Genomic DNA, 13997 nt, shown 5'->3' on the forward strand with positions numbered 1-13997 from the left:
CCTCCTCCCACTGCAGGGGCTCAGGTTTGATCCCTGTTCAGGGAAGTAGATTCCACACACCACATCCGAATGCCACCACTAAGACCCGGAGCAGCAAAATAACTAAATAAATAATAAACAGAAGTTAAAACATAATGAGTAGTCTCCTCTTAGAACCACAGTCTAGAGAAGAGGGGCCTACCTTGTCCTGCAGGCAAGGAGCAGTCATGCCCCAGGACAGGGAGGGGCTGGGGGCTGGGGGAAAGTCCTTCCAGGTCACTGAGAAGAAAGTGCCAAACTAAGCCCTGGCACTGGCTTGGTCCTGGCAGAAACAGCTAGGTACATGCGAAGTGCAGGAGATGAATTTCTAGTGCGAAGAAACTTGGCCTCCAGGTCATGAGGGCCTCACGGCTGGTCATGCCTCAGCTGAGAATTAGCCTTCCCGTCAGGCACTGGCGTGAGGGCCCTGTACCAGAGCCCAAAGTGGAGAAGCCACCCCAGGAACACCTTGTCAAGGGCACCTTCTCCTTAGCTGCCTCAGGACACGACGGAGCCAGACCCACCCTCCCAGGCTTGAGACTCTGAAGGCACGAGGGGTCACCCCGATTACCTGACAGCATTATGGGATTTGGAGAAATTCTTCTTGTCCCTGTGGACACTTTCCAAGTGGAGTGCTCCCATCCACGTCTTTCCCTACTAGCGACGGGGTTCAGCCCAGAAGGTAAACCACTAGAGATTTGTTGTTTGTTTTGAGATTGTGGCTGGGGTGGGGGGTCTCTTCCAGACTTAGCACCCTCTTTTGGAAGCAATGGTTAAGTGTATGAGCATAAGCTTAAGAAAAAATAAAACGATATTAGTCTTAGAAATCCAATTGTAATCATCACTGTTGCTTATGTGGCAATCAAGTACCCAAGAGGCACACCAGTCTTCTAGAAGGGCACTGTGGCTGGTAAGAGAACAAGGCCAGCCGGTCACCCAGGATCTGGAAGGCTGTCTAGATGCTCCCGCATCTTTTTCAGCTTGCTTGTGGAATATGAACTGAGTCTTCTGGACTCCTGGGATTACTAGGGAACTGAGGAGCAGGGAGGACCAACCGCTGTCAGCAAGGCCTCCTTTAACTAGAAAAATAAAAGGGGAGTCTGTGATTACATCCCTTGTAGGTCATAAACACCCCAAGCAGCTTATATTTTTATATAAGCTTTTATATAAGCTTATATTTTATAAATATTTAAAATATATGTTTATATTTTTTTCTAAAACATCTACAATGAACATGTTTTGTAAATAGGAAACAAAACATAATATAAAATTGGTCTTGAGAAGAATAAAGATAGTTGTTACTACTGGCAAAAAAAAAAAGTCAAATTTGTAATTATTTCAAGGTATATTTTTCATAATAGCAAAAAAAACCACTATAAACAATCCGAATGCCTAACCTTTGGGGTACTGTCATATATTCATCAGAAAGAATATAGAGCCATTAAAACAATAAATATACGATCGTGTCAACACAGGGAAAACACACAGGAATAAAAAGAACAAAGACACACACATTCATTGATTGCTGCCATGAAAAGTCATGTTTAGACAGTGATAAGAATGAAAAATAACAGAGGTTGATCCTTTCAAGCAAAAGGATCCTTTGTGGTCAGGGGAGATATGAGGTGTAAGTCTCCATAGAAAGCTTTTTTATTGTTTTGTTTTTAATAGCAAATCAAGTTGATATGGCCTCTGTTAGGGACAGTGAAACCACATTTTCCCCAGGATTCAAGCCTTCAGGGCTACCTCAGGCAAAAGAGGAACACAGAAGTAAATTTATGCTCCAGCCCTCACTTCATCCTACCTCGGGCTCCTCTCTTTCTATCTCTGTCTCTATCTCTCTATATATATCTCTCTATCTCTTTCTAGACCAAGTTCACTAAGTCCATTCACTCAGGTATTGCCCTCTGCTCCTTGACTGGCAGCCAATGTGGATGACTTAACCTCTGCTCACATATAATCAGTTGGGATACACCAGAACATTATCCTTCTTAGAAAATATTTTTCTTTCTATATGAAATTATTTTTGACTCTCCCTCTCCTTCAATTTAAAAAGTAACAGGCACCTATTTTAACAAATATATAAAGTGTACAGATTATATTGGGCAACACTGTGTTGTATTTTGGGGGCCTGCCACATTCACAGCCATTCCTAGGAGTTCCTTACCCATGGCTGGCCATGCCATGTGCCCTGTGGCTCTGACCCCCGACCCCCAAGACCAGCCACAGCTGGCTGGACCAGGGTAGATACCTGACTCAAGGGTAGCCAAACCCTGGCTGGCTAGGATCTATGGGGTGGACTCCTCCAAAAATCTTACCCTAGTTCCACTGTGACTCACTGAGCCCATCACGTCCTCTCTTGGGGAGTCAATGTGAGGCATACGGGAGCGGAAAGTGGGTAGGTAGGAGGAGCGTTAGTCTAAGGACATGCAGAGAGAAGGAAGGAAGCAAAGGGTGGAAGAAGCAGGACTCGTGCACGAACAAGAGGCACAGAGGAGAATAAAGGGAAACAGAGTGTAGCTGGTGGTAGGAGGAGGCAGAAAGACACTAAGGCCTCCTAGCTTCATGAAGGAAGGGGCCACGTCTGCATTGTGCCTGGAGAGAAACAGGGCCTGGCACACGGAAGTCATGCAATGGGAGTCTGGACTGGCTGACAGGAAGGATGAGAAACACGGACAGGGAGGGGAGGAAGGAGGCCTGAGGAAGCAGGCCAGCACCTCTGCAGAGCTCTGGATGGGTGACTGCCTCCATCTTCCCCACGTGGCCCCCATTCCAGTCTCCCGTGCAGACTGGATTCCTGTCTTCCTCGTTGCCCCACAGTTCCTTACAGTAAATCTCATTCTTCCCATTCTTAAAATCTCAGAGAGTCCAACAGAGAAATGTAAAACAAAGAACAAAACAAAAAGTCCTCTGTGAGCCGGAGATAATCATCCTGAAAACAGATCTCGTGTTCTGTTATTTTTATACTAAACAAGTGAAGTATTTCCATACTATAAACCATCCTTTGAAAACATGGTTTCGGTGGCTGCACTTTGTCCTTTCACTCTAAGGAGTATTAGGTGTTAGATGTTAGACACTGAGGTTATTTCTGAAAGCTTGCTGCACGAATAATGCCCTGCTGTCCATGCAAAGACTTGTGTGTGTGTGCTTGCAGCAGCTCTATTCCCAGTGCCAAACATTACAAGCAGCCCAAATGCACAACGACAAGCTCTGGTACATCCACACGGTGGGATGCGACTCAGCAACAAAGGGACAAACCACCGATGGACACAAAACTGTGGATACACGTCAGAAACACTCTGCTAAGGGGAAGTAGCCAGACAGAAAAGGCTACACGCGTGTGGGATTCCACGTAGTCAACCTTGATGGAAAGATAAAACTATAGGATGAAAAGCCCATCAGTGGTTGCCAGGGACGGGGGCTTGCAGTAGGGACCTGATGATGACAAAGGGCAGCCCAAGTGAACTTCTTGGAAAGATGGAAAAATAGTTGATAGCACTAGTTTGGAGAAGGAAATGGCAACCCACTCCAGTGTTCTTGCCTGGAGAATCCCAGGGACAGGGGAGCCTGGTGGGCTGCCGTCTATGGGGTCACACAGAGTCGGACACGACTGAAGCACCTTAGCAGCAGTGTTTACACCACTATATACATTGACATAGTTCAGCCAGCTATACACTTAGTAAGAGTAAATTTTATGGTATGTAAATGATGGAAAGTGAAGTCGCTCAGTCTTGTCTGACTCTTTGAGACCCCATGGACTGTAGCCCACCAGGCCCCTCCATCCATGGAATTTTCTAGGCAAGAGTACTGGAGTGGGTTGCCATTTCCTTCTCCAGGGGACCTTCCCAACCCAGGGATTGAACCCGGGTCTCCTGTATTGTGGGCAGATGCTTTACCATCTTAGCCACCAGGGAATTCCCCCCAATAAATAAATAAATGATACCCCCAATAAATATGACCCTCCTTCCCCAAAGGTAATAGTGTCATGCAGTAAGTCCCTTTTACACGTCTCTTTCTGAATATCTATGAGTACATCATTTGGATAAATTTCCAGAAGCAGAATCACTGGATCAAAGTGTATGCACAGTGTAAGCACAGTTAATTAAAAACTAAATTTAAATAGCCACCTGAGGCTAGCAGCTACCGTGTTGGCCTGCACAAGTCTAGAACACAACTGACCCCTGACTGCAGGAGCAGTGGTGGCCAGTGTCCAGTCAGCCTGACCACAGGGCCGAGGCCTGATTACTCTCTGGCTCGTACTCCAGGGTCAGGACCCAGGGTCCCATCTGCTCCTGGTACTGGAGTTGGAGTACCTGGCTGTGTCCCCTCCCTTGATTCTCTCCCCCTTGCTCCTGGGTGCCTGCCCTGCTTGCCACAGCCCTCCAGGGACTGGGCGCTTGATGCCTGGGCAGCTTGGATGCCAGGCCTTCGGGTACCATCCTCTATTCACCCACATCTGCCTCCAGCCCCCTTAGGCTAGCTGTCTTCTACCTGTCTGGGCTTCTGCCTCATTCACTGCTGGGACTTGCCTCTCTAGAAGCCTGGCTCACGCATGGCTATCTTTGGGAGGGGAAACTTGATTATCTTTTTTAATGATCTCTCTCTCTTCTATATTTTATTCCAAGTGTCAACCGTTATCTTTGAAAACTGACCCTGTCCCTGGAATAGCCTCCTGAGTCCTGATGCCACCCACACCCAGGTGTGTCAGAGGGCTGTGTGGAGAGAGGGGAAAGCATGGGAAGACCAGCAGCGGTGCACACAATGTTCTCCTTCAACCCCACCGGAGCCGGGCTCTGCTGAAAGGGAAACACAGACAGACGCACACGGACGATCTGGTTTAAAAGGCGTCCCTTAGCCATATCAGCATGAAGTACCCCCACAGGCACCTCCCTGCCCAGCTCCCAGCCGCCTCCCCACGGTGGGCGCCATCAGCCCCCAGGCCCTAGGCACAAGATCAGAATCCTACGAGAGCTTCAGCTGCTCTGCAGCCCCCAGGAATCCCCATAGCTTGTACAGAGCCTAAGCTCCACTTCGCTGTTACCACACTTCCCTGGACACCCCACCTGGGTTGTCCACAAGCAATCCTGGGTCACTTGCCTCAAGTAGGACCTCTCATCTCCCTCAGAAGCACCTGTGCGGTCCCCCAAGCTGGTAGCTCAGAGTCAACCCTCCTCTTTCCTCCCCTTCATCCTCTGCCAACTGGCATCCAAGCCCAAGGATGCTGAGTCAGAAACACCACTCAGCTGCACCTCCCTCCATTTCAGGCTTCCTTCTCCCTGCCGGCTCACTGCAGAAATCCTGCAGCCAGCCTCCCTGCCTCCAGGCTCCAACCCTTCCACCCTCCCTTTTGTCTAAGAGTCAGTCTTCCTGACGTCAATTTGCTTAAAAGCTTTCAAAAGATCAAACTCTCCAGAGGGGTAAACAAAGCCTTTCAGTGACTGCCCTCCAGACTAACCTGAGGGTCCTTTCTCCCGCCATCCCCCAGACTCTCAACTCTCAGCTTCCTTTAGCTGTGCTTCAGGTGTGCACACTCACACCTCCTCTTCCCTCTGCCTCACACACGCCCCTTATCCATCTGGTACACTTGATCCTTCTTTGAGACTCTTAGAGGTTAAAGCGTCTGCCTGCAATGTGGGAGACCTGGGTTCGATCCCTGGGTCAGGAAGATCCCCTGGAGAAGGAAATGGCAACCCACTCTAGTATTCTTGCCTGGAGAATCCCATGGACAGAGGAGTCTGGTGGGCTACAGTCCATGGGGTTGCAAAGAGTTGGACACAACTGAGCAACTTAACTTTAACCTATGAAACTCCCTAGCAGCTACACCTCTTAAATAAGTTTGTCTTCATGTGTGTGTGAGTGTGTGTATGCATGTCCCACTAAACTCTGAGTTCCAGAGATGGGGAGTGCTGTCTAGCACAGAGTGGAAACCATATACCTGGCCTGACTTGATAGTATCAGTTCTTATCCGTGCAGACTTGAGCAGCTCCATTATGGCTAAGACAGGGGTTTAGAAAAGTTATTCTAACCACTGAAGAGGTGCAAGGGTAGGTAGAACAAGAGGCTACTTGTCCAAAGAGGCCCTTAACACTAGACATCACTGATTAAGCATTTATACTAGAGGTCAGATTCTGCACCAGACACTTCTCACACTGCATCAGCGCATCCTCACTACAGTGCTGTGAAGACAGATGCAGTAACACATTTTTCAGGAAACCAAACGCTTCAGCACAGGAGCCTCGGGGAGGCTGAGCCACATGCCCAAAGCCTGGACTGAGCTATTGCACTGTCGAAGCAGCGGCTCCAGAACGCATCCTTTCCTCTCTGAGAGTGGTGGTGTGGATCCTGCTCCAGCCAGGTGTCCTTGAGGAACTTGCTAGAGCTTAGGGGTGGCTGTGGGAAGGAGAAGGATGCTGGCTGGGTTGGAAAATGCAGGGAGATGGTTTCTCCTGCAGTGGCATTCTGACTGGTTGAATGCAGTTGTTTCTTTCCATCTTGAGCTTCTTCTGTAATGACCAAGTGCATCCTGAGAGATATCCAGGACCTCAGTGATCCAGCCAGCTGACCTGGGATTAACTGTGGCTTGGTAGCAGGGGCTGCAGCTCTCCTGTGAGCACGTATGCTCAGTCCTGTCCAACTCTTTGTGACCCCATGAACTGTAGCCCACCAGGCCCCTCTGTCCATGGGATTCTCCAGGCAAGAATACTGGAGTGGATTGCCATTTCCTCCTCCAGGGGATCTTCCCGACCCAGGGATCAAACCTGCATCTCTCACATCCCCTGCATTGGCAGGTGGGTTTTGTTTTTTTTTTTTAACCACTAGTGCAACCTGAGAAGCCTGTTTAGGTAGAAGACCATCCTTTAAAAAGACACATATGGTCTGTTTCTGTCCATCATCTGCAGAGGCCTTCCGCTGACAAGTGTGGGTCTAGAGCAGCTCCTTACAAGATGTGTGTCCACTCGCCCTCTCTCCAGGGGCCATCCTGCAGTTAATCCTGCTCCATATCTATTCTTGGCCACATTCATTTTCGCGTGGTGGAAATTAGGTTTTGACAGGGTTCCTTTCACATTTAATCTGCTGATTCCAATGACAGTCAGACCCCTCGATGATAACTCTTCTCTGTATTAATAGATGGTTCTGCCAGAACACAAAGCTACTTCAGTCTTTCCCTCCCCCTCTTTCTGCCTCTCCTCATGAGACAGGAAAGCATCAGATTTGTTCAGCCCTTTACCTTTATTCCAAAAAAGTGCAAGGAAGCAGCGCTCTAGATACAATTTGCTACCAGGGTGACACCTAGCGGTGAGAGAGTGAACTACAACAATGAGGGGTTAAAAATACCGTTAAAGAAAGACAGCACGAAGTCGTGTCCCACTCTTGGGATCCCTTGAACTGAAGCCCGCCAGGCTCCTCTGTCCATGGGATTCTCCAGGCAAGAAAATTGGAGTGGGCTGCCACTTCCTTATCCAGTGCCATTTTCTTCTGCCACTTCCCAACCCAGGCACTGAACCCAAGTCTCCTGTACTGCGGGCAGATGCTTTACCTACTGAGCTATACAGGAAGCCCCAAGAATACACTTAAGTCCCCTACATAAAAGAGATAACTTCCCTGGTGGCTCAGACAGTAAAGCGTCTGCCTGCAATGCAGGAGACCTAGGTTCGATCCCTGAGTAGGGAAGATCTCCTGGAGAAGGAAATGGCAACCCAATCCAGGATTCTTGCCTGGAGAATCCCATGGACAGAGGAGCCTGGCGAGCCCCAGTCCATGGGGTCCCAGAGACTCAGATACCACTGAGCGACTTACACTTCACTTCTTCACTACATACAAAGTGTTCCATTGTGAGGGTACCTTCCTAAGTCCAACAAAGTTAGCCTAGGTACCCAACTAATACAATAGGCTATTCAGTACTGTACTGTAATAGGTTTATAATACTTTTCACACAAATAATACATAAACAAACACAAAAAATAAAACATTTTTAATCTTACAGAACAATACCTTGAAAAGTATGGTAGAACAACAGCTGGCATACAGGGGCTGGCATCAAGTGAACAGGCAAGAAGAATTACTAACTGGAGGAGGGAGAGGAGGTGGGCGGTGATAGATCTGAAGGATGCTCATCAATAGGAGACGGAGGGCAAGCTGCAATTTCACTCTTGCTTGATGTGGACGGCACAGTTTCTGGTTCCTTGCTGAATTCAACTTTATCTCCTCTCTTTAAAACAAACAAACAAGCAAACAAAAACAACCCAGTGATGTCTGGGTTTAGTTCAGTTCAGTTCAGTTGCTCAGTCGTGTCTGACTCTTCAGATCCCATGGACTGCAGCACGCCAGGCCTCCCTGTCCATCACCAACTCCCGGAGTTTACTCAAACTCATGTCCATTAAGTCAGTGGTGCCATCCAACCATCTCATCCTCCGTTGTACCCTTCTCTTTCTGCCTTCAATCTTTTCCAGCATCAGGGTCTTTTCCAATCAGTCAGTTCTTTGCATCAGGCAGCCAAAGTATTGGAGTTTCAACTTCAGCATCAGTCCTTCCAATGAATACTCAGGATTGATTTCCTGAAGGATGGACTGGTTGGATATCCTTGTTGTCCAAGGGACTCTCAAGAGTCTACTCCAATGCCACAGTTCAAAAGCATGAATTCTTCTGCGCTCAGCTTTCTTTATAGTCCAATCAAAAGCATGAATTCTTCTGCGCTCAGCTTTCTTTATAGTCCAACTCTCACATCCATACATGACTATTGGAAACACCATAGTTTTGACTAGATGGACCTTTGTTGGCAAAGTAATGTCTCTGCTTTTTAATATGCTGTCTAGGTTGGTCATAACTGTTGTTCCAAGGAGCAAGCATCTTTTAATTTCATGGCTGCAGTCACCATCTGCAGTGATTTTGGAACCCAAGAAAATAAAGTCTGTCACTGTTTCCACTGTTTCTCCATCTGTTTGCCATGATGTGATGGGAACATTGCCATGATCTTAGTTTCCTAAATGTTGAGCTTTAAGCCAACTTTTTCACTCTCCACTTTCACTTTCATCAAGAGGCTCTTTAGTTCTTCACTTTCTGCCACAAGGGTGGTGTCATCTGCATATCTGAGGTTATTGATATTTCTCCTGGCAGTCTTGATTCCAGCTTGTGCTTCATCCAGTCCAGCATTTTTCATGATATACTCTGCATATAAGTTAAATAAGCAGGGTGACAATATACAGCCTTGATGTACTCCTTTCCCGATTTGGAACTAGTCTGTTGTTCCACATCCAGTTCTAACTGCTGCTTCTTGACCTGCATGCAGATTTCTCAAGAGGCAGGTCAAGTGGTCTGGTATTCCCATCTCTTTTAGAATTTTCCACAGTTTGTTGTGATCCACACAGTCAAAGGCTTTGGCATAGTCAATAAAGCAGAAGTAGATGTTTTGGGGCTCCAAAATCACTGCAGATGGTGACTGCAGCCATGAAATTAAAAGACACTTACTCCTTGGAAGGAAAGTTATGACCAACCTAGACAGCATATTAAAAAGCAGAGACATCACTTTGTCAACAAAGGTCCACTAGTCAAGGCTATGGTTTTTCCAGTAGTCCTGTATGGATGTGAGAGTTGGACTATAAAGAAAGCTGAGCGCTGAAGAATTGATGCTTTTGAACTATGGTGTTGGAGAAGACTCTTGAGAGTCCCTTGAACTGCAAGGAAATCCAACCAGTCCATCCTAAAGGAAATTGGTCCTGGATGTTCATTGGAAAGACTGATGCTAAAGCTGAAACTCCAGTATTTTGGCCACCTGATGTGAAGGACTGACTCATTTGAAAAGACCCTGATGTTGGGAAAGATTGAAGACAGGAAGAGAAGGGGACGACAGAGGATGAGATGGTTCGATGGCATCACTGACTCAATGGACATGAGTTTGGGTAAACTCTGGGAGTTGGTGATGGACAAGGAGGCCTGGCGTGCTGCGGTTCATGGGGTCACAAAGAGTCAGACATGACTGAACGACTGAACTGAACTGAACTGAACTGAGATGTTTTTCTGGAACTCTCTTGATTTTTCAATGATCCAATAGAAGTTGGCAATTTGATCTGGTTCCTCTGCCTTTTCTAAATCTGGCTTGAACATCTGGAAGTTCATGGTTCACGTACTGTTCAAGCCTGACTTGGAGAATGTTGAGCATTACTTACTAGCATGTGAAATGAGTGCAATTGTGCAATAGTTTGAACATTCTTTGGCATTGGCTTTCTTTGGGATTGGAATGAAAACTGACCTTTTCCAATCCTGTGGCCACTGCTGAGTTTTCCAAATTTGCTGGCATATTGAGTGCAGCACTTTCACAGCATCATCTTTCAGGATTTTAGCACCATCTTTTAGCTCAAGTGGAATGTCTGGGTACTAGCTCTTCTTCCTCATCTTAGATAACATGGTAAAACTGGAATGCCTTCTGAACAGCTGCTACAAACTTCCCTTGCCATTCTACATTCAGGTCCTATGCCTCAAAACTAACAGTGCCTCCTCAAATGAAGAAAACCTCCTTGCCGTTTCCTGCGTCATGAGTCTCTTGGTTTCTTCAGTTACTTCTTCCTCTTGTCTCTCTTCATCCTTTCTCTGCGCCTCCAATTCCATAGGTCTTTGTTAGTAAGCTCCTCTTGTGCACAGCAAGGAGTTCAGTGAATTGTCCTCTTGCAGATCCAGCTCCAGCTTCTTGCTGAGGGTCACTCAGTTGCTGAAGACCTCCTTGGACTCCTCACCCACCTTCTCAAATCCACGAAAGTCACGAACAAACTGCAGGCAAAGGTTCTTTCAAACGCCATTCGTGGTGACGGCTGTGACCTTACACCTAGCAGAGTCAATGTTTTTTATGGCCTTGTAGATCTTAGAGTCCTTCTGAAATTGTCTTGAGGTTGCTCCTGATTTGTCCCTGGCCTTTATGCCTGACAAAAAGTGTGGCATAAATAATACTCCTTTTTAAATATGTATTATTTTTATATATTTATTTGACTGTACCAGGTCTTAGTTGCAGCACTTGGGATCTTCAGTCTTCACTGTGGCATGTGGGCCCTTTGAGCTGTTGCATGCAAACTCTTCAGTTGAGGTATGTGGGATCTAGTTCCCTGACCAGGATTAAACATGGGCCCCCTGCATTGGGAGTATGGAGCCTTAACCACTGGACCACCAGGGAAGTCCCATAAAGAAAACTTCTTGAAAGCCACTATCACTCCCTGGTCCATAGGTTGTATGAGTGTGTAGTAGTCAATGGCAGAGGCATTACTTTGACATTGGGATGAAAGTCATCCATGAATGCGGGGTAGCCTGGAGTACTGTCAAGCAGCAAAAGAATATTGAATGGGATGTCCTTCTCCAAGCAATATTTCTCTACCTCTGGGATAAAGTGGTGGGAAAACCAGTCCTAGACAATGGCCTGTGTAACTCAGGTTTGGGGTTGTCATTCTACTCAGCAGGAAGAGAGCCCCTGGCTGTGTTTCTAAGGGTTTTTGGGTTCTGTGAATGATAAACTAAGGGAAGTTTCAGCTTCATATTACTGAAAGTATTGCCACCAAACAACAGAATAAGCCTAATTCCATGGGCCATAGTCCATGGGGTCTCAAAGGATTGGACATGATTGAGTGACTTTCGCTTTCACTTGCTGCTTTACAGCCTGGCATCAATCAATTTTTCCTCCTTACTGATGTAACTTCAGTCTGGCATCCTCTTCCAGTACAGTCCTATCTCATCCATATTAAAAACCTGCCTTCATCAATAATTTCTCCAAGTGGTGGAGGAAATTCCCAGGCAGCTACCCCATCTGCACTCGCTGCTTCTCCACTTATTTTTACATTGTGAAAGTTGGCTCTGATCTTGAACCAATGAAACCAGCCTTGATTGGCGTTAAAAGATGTGCCCTCTGATTCTTAAGTGCGTTTCTTTTTTAAGTCTTCATAAAGGCTTTTAGCTTTCTGTTGACTCAGCATTAGGCTGAATAGGATGCTGATGCTGTGATTCCGCATCCACACACTGAGAAGTTTCTCCAGCTCCTCCATCACTTTCCCACACTTCTTCAGTATTATTGTCGACGTCATCAGCACAGCAGACTTCACATGTTCCTGGATCTTGTCCTTGTTCTTTATATTCTTAAAAAGTTAATGTTGGTCATGCTGGGTTTTCACTGGTGTGTGCAGGCTTTCTCTAGTTGCAGCGAGCAGGGGCTACTCTCACTGTGGTGCACAGACTTCTTACTGCAGTAGAGTGGCTTCTCTTGCCACAAAGCACAGGCTCCAGGTGCACGGGTTTCAGTAGCTCTGGCTCACAGGCTCTAGAGCTTGGGCTCAGTAGTTGTGGTGCATGGGCTTAGCTGCCCCTCAGCATGTGGACTCCTCGTATATCAGGGATCAAACCCACGGCCTCTGCATTGGCAGGTGGATTCCCAACCACTGTACCACCAGGGGTGTCCTTACCTTTGTTCTTTAGAATCATACCAGTGGTTGAACAATTCATGGTATAAGAATGAGCAATGTCTACCATCTTTTTGCCTCACTCCTCTCTCTCAATTATTTTTACTTTTGTTTCCATCATTACCACTTGGCGCTTCTTAGCAGTACCAGTTACATCACCACTGCTTCTTACCCTTGCTTCCAGACATCCTGGGCTCCAAATAAAGATACTGTACTACTGGACTTTATATAGTACTGTGCAGTAAGATACACAAAAGCCCAACCACTTGTAGAGAATGCATGCATGTGACAGTGTATGCCAGACACAGGGACTAACTTACGTGATTAGGCACACAAAAGCACATTGGCATCTTTGAAAGTCTACAACCTGAAGGTTTGTATATAGGGGACTTACTATAGTCTTTTTTTTTAACAGCTTTGCTGAGGTATGACTGACATACAAACATTGAATATGTTTAAAGTGTACCACTTGATCCTTTGAAACATATACATCATGGAATGATCACCCAAGCAAGCTAATTAATTTATCCATTGTCTCCCTATAGCTACTGTTGACCAAAAAAAAAAAAAAAAAAATTCAACAAACATTCAAGATGAGAGAAAAGAGAATTTTATTTGAGCCAAACTGAAGACTGCAACCTGGGAAACAAGAGTCTCAGACGCTCTGAGAACTGCTGTGCTGACCAGGTATTAGCACATTTGTGCAATTTTGAGACAAAGAAATTGTGTATCTTATTGACAGGTTGGCATTGTGTACATAGTTCATCAAAGATTTTTTTTTCAATTATGCATGTATAGACAAGTCTTTGGTGAATGCCATCCCTTGTATGAGATGAAAAAGAATACATTAATCATAGAATTACAGTGCTGGTGTCTGAAGAAAGAGGCCAACTTTTTCTCAAAGGTTAACTTCATCTCCCTGCTTTGAGGTCTGGTTAATGTATAATATAGATGAACAATAAACATTGGGAAAGGCCTGCCACAAAGACTTTTTTTTCTCTGTTTTCTTTCTTAATTTGATTGTTCTCCCATAGGAAATTTGTCATTTTCCTCATCGCTACCATTTTCTTTGGGGCTTTTTTTAGGGAGGGTGGTGGTGGTGAGGGGGTCAGGAGGGTGGTGAATGTAGTGAATACACTATATTCACTGTGTATATAGTGAAAACAATTTATATCTTCTCTCTTAGCAGATTTCAAGTATACAAAACAGAAATTATTAACTATAGCCACCACGATGCATAAGTGAAACTTTGCACCCTTTGAGGTTAAGAATATTCTTTTGAATCTTTCCTTTTCCTAGTATCTGTAAATTGTATCACTTAAGATGGAATGCTACCAATCGGAGGCTCACCACATTTTAAAAATCTGGCATTTCTAAGGAAATTGTCATTGGTCATCCTTTCCACTGCATTGGGTCCATATGTTTTAAAACAAAACAAAAGAAAACTCTTACTTTCAAAGTTCTTTGTCACAATCCCTCACCAAAGTATTTTCAGGCACCTTGTAATTTGGGGGCAGGAAGAGTGAGCAAAAACAGAGGGAACGAGAGTGA

General features: G+C 45.8%; 1 long non-coding RNA gene across 1 annotated transcript; it reads left to right on the forward strand.

Annotated features, from left to right (window-relative positions):
* The first annotated feature begins 326 nt into the window (after positions 1-326).
* LOC113885029 lies at positions 327-13434 on the forward strand. Its single transcript, XR_003509105.1, has 2 exons — positions 327-700; positions 12992-13434. It is a non-coding gene; the product is annotated as an uncharacterized LOC113885029 (long non-coding RNA).
* The last annotated feature ends 563 nt before the right edge of the window (positions 13435-13997 follow it).

Source organism: Bos indicus x Bos taurus, chromosome 27, assembly GCF_003369695.1.
Source record: "Bos indicus x Bos taurus breed Angus x Brahman F1 hybrid chromosome 27, Bos_hybrid_MaternalHap_v2.0, whole genome shotgun sequence".
Lineage (NCBI taxonomy): Eukaryota > Metazoa > Chordata > Mammalia > Artiodactyla > Bovidae > Bos > Bos indicus x Bos taurus.